The sequence below is a fragment of the Hyperolius riggenbachi genome, chromosome 3 (assembly GCF_040937935.1).
Source record: "Hyperolius riggenbachi isolate aHypRig1 chromosome 3, aHypRig1.pri, whole genome shotgun sequence".
In the NCBI taxonomy this organism is placed as follows: domain Eukaryota; kingdom Metazoa; phylum Chordata; class Amphibia; order Anura; family Hyperoliidae; genus Hyperolius; species Hyperolius riggenbachi.
Genome location: NC_090648.1, coordinates 495,874,065 through 495,881,808, shown reverse-complemented (window position 1 = coordinate 495,881,808; position 7,744 = coordinate 495,874,065).

Below are 7,744 nucleotides of genomic sequence, written 5' to 3'. Positions count from 1 at the left end.
AAAGGGATGCTGGAAATGCCGAACAAACCCAGCAGCAGAAACCACAGCGTGCAAAAGAGAAACTAACGTGTATGAACATAAAACACCCAGGTAGGTACCTTCAAATGACAGTACCAGAAAGGTGAACGGAGTGTGAAGGCTCTTCCAGGAAAGCTATAGAGAGGATACGTGCTGCTGGGACCACCAGCTGCCCCTCAGGGCCTTAAAGGACAACCGAGGTGAAAATAAACTAATCAAATAATCAATTGTATCTATCCTCCACCTAAAAATGACTTTAGATATTCCACGGTTTTATTTTACATTCAAATCTACTTGTTTTTACTGTTTATTGTTTTTGCACAATGACACATTCATTGAAGTATGCCAGAGCTAAAAGCTATGAACTATTGACCCTTCTTATATCTTTCCTGCTCTCAGAAGCCATTTTTTGCTAGGAAAGTGTTTTATAGTTGTAATGTCTTATCAGTGAGGGTCACACTTTAGTATGACTCAGACAGGGACTGCCACTTACATACCTGATGTTTAAAGCAGGCCATACACTGGCTCGATTCGCGGCCGTTTCGACAGCAGATTCGATCCTGGGATTGAATCTGCTGCCAATCGTTCGCGGTAAACGCAGCCGCCGATCCGATTTCCTCCCGAAATCGGATCGGTCCGTCGATCGCGCCGTGCGGGAAATTACCCTCGATCGCCCGCGGGTAAAGTGCGCGTCGCTAGCGGCGGCCGATCCGATCAAGTATACATTACCTGAGGCTGGCTCCCGGGCGTCTTCTCCGCGCTGCACGGCTCTGTTCCGGCTCCATCCATCCCGGCGCTTCCTGTGTCACTGCAGTGACCAGGAAGTTCAAATAGAGGGCGCTCTATTTGAACTTCCTGGTCACGGAGTAACACAGGAAGCGCCGGGATGGAGCCGGAACAGAGCCGTGCAATGCGGAGAAGATGCCCGGGAGCCAGCCTCAGGTAATGTATACGGGGGGGGGGGGGGACAGGCGGCAGGAGTAGCTCAGCAGATGGCGAATCGGTTTCAGGCTGAAATTGATTCACAATCTGTTTGCAGTAAAGGCAGCCTCTCTGATCAGATTCGATCAGATTCGATCAGATAGGGATCTGTCAGCTGGTCGATCTAATGGCACATCGACCAGTGTATGGCCACCTTTACTCTTTAAGGCAGAGAAAGAAAAAAAGGAACACAGCATAGTTATTTGTGTGCTAGGCACTGTACATACACATGTCTATCTCATCATGTCAAACGTCACCTCAGTTGTCCTTTAAATAGACATCTCTTGCCGTGCCTGCTACGTGCAGCTGCAGTGATGTAAGCAAAGATACACAACCCTCTCATCAGCCCTAGAGGAAGCTTCTTCCCCTAATATTCTGCTGCAACCGCCCCCCCCCCCCAACCCCCAGCCCTGGCGCGCTACCCATACTCGCTACCTCCAGAGGGTAACACGCGCCACTGAACAGAAATGGAGGAAACCCCAATTTAACCAGGATTTCCTACAGTACAAGGCTAACCTGCTGCAATTCCACACTGGCATTGGTGATGCGGAGCAAGAATAGTTCACCAAGCTCATCGGAGCACAAGCTTTCAACTCCCGGCATCTCTTTGCCACTTTCAACTCCCTGCTAACTCCCCCCCCCCCCCCCCCCACACACACACACACACCCTCCATTTCCTCCCTCTCTGCCACAGATTTAGCCATCCACTTCACCAACAAAATTGTCTCCATCCGTCAGGAAATATCCGACCTTCAATCCTCACCTCCCATCCAGCTCCTCCTCCACCCTATCCTCCCCTCACCTCACCTCCTTCACTCCTACTACCATTGAGGAAGTTAACCACCTACTGCAGATTTGAAATACCACTACCTCCCCCCTTGGCCCCGTCCCTTCTAGGGATGGTCGGAAATGCCAATTTCCGATTCCGTGGTAAATCTGCATTCTGCCATTGCCAATTACCGATTCCGCTTTCTGCTACCAATTTCCGCATTCCAATGCGGAATTTCCGCCGGAAATCGAGGAAATTCCGCCCGACTTTAACATCGATTTTCTCAAAAACTATAAGGTCTTTTTGAAAACTCTGTTTTGCATCTTGTTCACAAGATTCGGTTTAATAAACCCTGAAAATTTGTTGTTTCTAGGACTTATGGGGGCTTTGCTATTAACCACTAAAATCGGCAGATTTTTACTGTAATGTAAAATGCAGAAAAATAGGCAGATGCGGATTTTCTGCATTTTACATTACAGTAAAAATCCGCCGACTTTAGCGGTTAATCGCAAAGCCCCCATAAGTCCTAGAAAAACCAAATTTTCAGGATTTATTAACCAGAATCTTGTGAACAAGATGCAAAAAAAAGTTTTCAAAAAGACCTTATAGTTTTTGAGAAAATCGATGTTAAAGTCGGGCGAGATTTCCGCGATTTCCGGCGGAAATTCCCGCGATTTCCGGCGGAAATCCGCCTACTGCACTTGCATTACCGATTTCCGCATTCCGATGCGGAAATGTAATTTCCGATCGGAATTTCGGAAATTGCATTTCCGCGGAATCTGAATGAGCATCCCTAGTCCCTTCTGATGTACTCCATCCTCACTTCATGGATTTGGCCTCAGTCCTCACTACCCTGTTTAACCTCTCCCTATCCACAGGCACCTTCCCCTCAGACTTCAAGCAGGCCACTGTACTACCCCTGCTCAAGAAACCCTTCCTCGACACCTCACTACCCTCCAACTACTGCCCAATCTCCTTCCTCCCCTCTGCCACAAAACTCCTTGCGTCTAGTTCACAAACACCTGACCCAGTACCTCAATGCCAACTCCCTACTACTCCAACACCCATCTGTCTGGTCTCCCTATGACCTGAATTGCCCCACTGCAGTCCATCATGAATGCGGCAGCCAGAATTATCCACTCCTCCCATCGCTCCAAAACAGCGGCTGCCCTCTGAATCCCTCCACTGGCTTCCTATCCAGTCCAGAATCAGATTCAAGATACTGTGTCTGACCTACAAATCTGTCCACAAAACCTGTCCAACCTACATTTCCGATCTCACTCAGAGGTACACACCTAGCCGCTCACTCTGCTCCTCCAATGAACTTCGCCTAACCGCCCCCCGCATCACCCAGTCCCATGCACACCTCCATTACTGTGCACCCATGCTAGGCATTTGTGTTAACCTAACTTGCCTAATCTCCATGCTCCCCTCCAGTGACTGACTAAGCATTACCTTGTACTCATACTGTGCTGTGTGATCTGGTTTTCTTGTATTCCTGTATTGTCATATTGCTGTATGTCACCCCTAAATATTGTCTGTAGCCTAAACTAATGTCCAGCGCTGCCTAATATGTTGGCGCTTTATAAATACAATTAATAAATAACACTCAGCCACCCTCACTATGATTTGATGGGACTCAGGAGAGCTTGGCAAAGCCTAACTGGCCACCTTCCCTCCTTCATCCGGGAACATAAACATCGTCTGTATACTGAGGGACAGCCGGCTTTTGTTGGTAGAAATGAGCGGGTTATTTGCATATTATCGAGGTGCCTGCAACATTTCACTGGAAACTAATGACAGAAGACGGGTACCACTACACATCACCCCCCCCAGCAAAGCTTTTCTGGGGACCCCTCACATTTACACGCCCTTTCCCCTCCACACATGGTAACCCCCATGGCCAGGGGTGCATAGAACAAGGCTGGCCAACCCAACCATCTCTCCATAACCCTGCGATTATTATGATTCCCTCCGCCTACAATAAGTGTGGTCACCACACCTGCTCAGGGAGGGGGCGCCTGTATGGGAGGGAGGGTAAATAGTTAAGACCCCCCCATGACCTTGGGCTGCCCTGCAGGTGTACAAAAAAAAACCCACAGCACCATGGACGGTCATTGCATGTGTTTTCCCAATGCGGCAAAAAAATGTTTTTAAAAACTTTTTTTTTACAAGTGTGACCCCTGCCTTAGATTTTTTATGGCAGATACAGCTGGCTGGGCTCCTGAATTCCAGGAGGGAGCAAAACTTTCCTGTTACCTATAAATGTCTGACATTGCTCTCCAGAGATTTGCATCATCTCCAATGAAGACATCAGAAGCGATGAACAACTTTGGACTGGATTCAAATATGTTTCTGCTGTTTCCGATGTTAGCCCTGTTATGTTCAGTAACCACAGATGCAGAATAACTGGAACACACATTAAAACATAACTGAATGTGGTGTAAGGCCTGGGGCCCACTAGCAGCCTTTTTTAAGCGCTTTTGATTTGAAAAGGGCTTGCTAATGAACTGATCATGTTGCTGTGGGTGCTCCAGGGTGCCAGCGTGGGTGGGCGTGATGGTGTGGTGGGCGGGGAGTGGAGCAGGAGCTCCGCAAGGACGGAGATCTAAGGCCCCATTCACACTTGAAAGTGCAAAATGCCGGCGTTTTGCAGGATTGATTTTTCTGCGATTTAACGCGGAAAAATCACTGGACACTGCAGTGATTTTTCCTTGATCGCATTTAGCGCTTCTATAGCACTGAAACGTGATCGCCGGGAAATCGCCTGAAAATGGTGCAGGCTAAGCGTTTGGCTATTTGCGTTAATTGCTGGCAAAACGCTCTAGTGTGAATGGGGCCTAAGGCCAGAAACCCACTAGGAGCGATTTCTAATCACTAGTGATTTGAAAAGCTCTTGCTAATGCAATGCTGTGGGGGAGTGTTATAAAATCACATCGCTCAAGTGGGATCACACCCATAAGCATTACATTAGCAAGAGTTCAAATCGCAAAACGCTCAGAAAAGTGCTCCTGGTTGGTTCCTGGTCTAAGTATAGCGAGAGCAAAAGCATCTTTTAGGGCTCGTTCACACTAGAGGCGCTTTTTCAATTTTTTGAAGCGCTGGCAAGTGTTCAAAATCGAACGTAAATGTAAGGAAAAAGGAGGGTTGGGGAGCATATGTCACAAATAACAAAATCCAAAAATAGGTGAAAATTTACAAAAATTTATTAATATTATAATTAAACATATAAAAAAAGCACCAATGTGATCTGCCAAGAAGCCACGCTCGGCCACCAATCACACATCAAACACACCACTGCCTGAGACCACCTAGTGTGGTCAGGGATCCCAAATAACATATAAAAATAGGCCTAGACAAGTATGTAGTAAAAAATGGGGGTAATAGGAAAATGATGGTTAAAGCATCCAGCAGAGGCTAGAAAGCCGATATCGCATCTGCAAATCAACAGTTCAGATGAACCAGCACAGCCAGCATGGACAGATGGAATGCAAGTAGCAACAAGCACAGATCAAAAGGAATGGCATAAAGCATGAGCCATACTATACCCAATCCTGGTACAGCGATGCGGAGTCCAGTTAGCTCCTGAAGGTTGTCTGGTCGCTCAGCCCCATGTGTAAAAGCCCAAGGCTGGGGAAGTGATTAAGAATCCGGTAAAGGAGTCAGGTCCAATATGCTGGTATGGCAGGCTGTAATGGCTGTAATGATCAAGCAGAGTCCCATATGGCAGAGTCCCATGTGTGCAGGAAGCTGGTAGCCTTTCCAGATGGAGGTCAGAAAAGTGCCTCAGGCCAGCAGAGGGTGGATGCGAAGGGTGGGCGGGTGGCAGAGCAAGGCAGTCATGTGCTAGCACCACGCCGGCAGCCCTGACATGTTTCGCCGGGTCTACCGGCTTTTTCGAAGGGAGGCGTGGCTAGAGACGTGTGCCGCCCAAGGCTCCTTATAGGGCAGCGTCATCAGCCGCGCTCACGCACGCATGCGTAATTACGTACGCGTCAACCAACGCGCACGCGTACACATGCGCACTAACGCGGCGACGGACACGCAGCTCAGCCTCGCCCCCACCAGAGCCCAATAGGCAGGACAGACAAATTAAGTCGGCCTGGTGCGTAGGATGGCAAAAATACGTGAGAGGGCAAGGCGGGGGCGAGGAGAAAGGAGGCCATATGGCGGCACACGAGGACAAAAGAATTTTTTTATTTATATATGTGTAAACAACCAAACATATATGAAAATAAAGTAATGCAAAATCATGCAAACACAACAGACACAAACAAACCAGAAGAAATGTATATATAACATAGCTCAGAGTCAGCAAATATTATCATGCTACCAAAGGCGACTAAAGAAGTTGGATCAAGGGGGACTGTGAAAACACAGTGCCAAGATCCAAACCGTGCGAGAAATCAGCGCACTCAAAGAGCAAAAAAACTGAGCAACAACATATGCCAGCTATAGACGGCGAATGTCACAGGGGAAAACACATGGAGGCAACAGTTCGGAGCATATACAAGCCCGCAAACACAGGGGGCAGTGGAGGAGCAGAGCAGCGGAGGGGGGCAGGGAAAGGGACAGCAGGACAGGTAGGAAAAAGTGATGAGCATCAGTTAGGCAGAAAGGCCGCAAAACCGACCGTTTCATTAAGGCCAGGATATTCAGTGGCCTCTAACTCGTAGATCCACCTGGATTCTTTCTGTAACAGTAGGCGATCGAAGTTACCCCCTCTGATCGTAGTATGTATACGGTCGAGACCGACAAAACGTATACCCGAGGCCCTACCACCGTGCTCAGATCTAAAGTGCCTCGCAACGGGTGTGGTGGATGCAATGTTTTTAATATTGGCGATATGTTCGCCAATTCTAGACTTCAATTCACGTCCGGTCTTGCCTATATAGAATGCGCCACAAGGACACAATAGGAGGTAGACCACAAATTTGGTATTACAATTCACAAAATGTTGTAAACGCCAGTGATGACCATTGGGGAGGACAACCTCCCTCCCGATAAATAAAAAGCGGCAAACAGTGCATCCACCACAGCTGTATGTCCCGGTTACGGTGCAATGGGGGCGCGTGATCTCAGTGCCCCGGAAATGGCTCCTGACGATCAGGTTGCGGAGAGACGGCGCGCGCCTGCACGTGATCTTGGGTTCCGGTGTCACCAATGGTTCAATTTTGGGGTCATTGGTAAGAATATACCAATGGCGTTGTAAAACGCGTGTGATTTCTTTAAACTGCGCAGAATAGCGCACGCAAAGGCGTGCACATTCCGCCACATCTCTCCGAGACCCGCCAGAGGCCAATAGGGCACTTCGATCAGCCATCCGAGCCCGTTGGTACGCCTGTCGTAAGGTGCGATCGGGGTATCCCCGATCCCTAAAGCGTGATCTTAAGGTCACAGCCTCCTCCTCAAAGTTCTCAAGAGAAGAACAATTCCTCCTAACGCGGAGGTATTGGCCTACAGGGATACCCCTGACAGTATGTCCGGGATGGAAACTGTCGGCCCTAAGAAGGGCATTCGTAGCAGTCTCCTTCCTGTACAAGCCCGTGGACAAACAGCCGTGATCATCAATGATGATCCAAATATCCAAAAATGAGATCCTTCTACAGTCAAACGTCATCGTGAAACGTAAATTCCTTGTGTTTTTATTGAGGATATCGACGAATTGTCTAAGTTCGCAGGAGGTCCCCGTCCAGACGATAAAGATGTCATCGATGTACCTGTGCCACATCAAAACGTGGCACAGGTACATCGAGAGACCATCATCCGAAAAGGTGACACGTTCCCACTCCCCCAGGTACAGGTTGGCGTAAGAGGGGGCACAGGTGGTCCCCATAGCCGCCCCCTGCACCTGGAGGTAGTGCGACCCGTCGAAAACAAAAATATTATTCAAAAGTAAAAATCTCAGTAAATCCAATAGAAAGATATTGTGGGCCGTTTGTCTAATGTCGAGCTCGCACAGGAAGGTCTCAACAG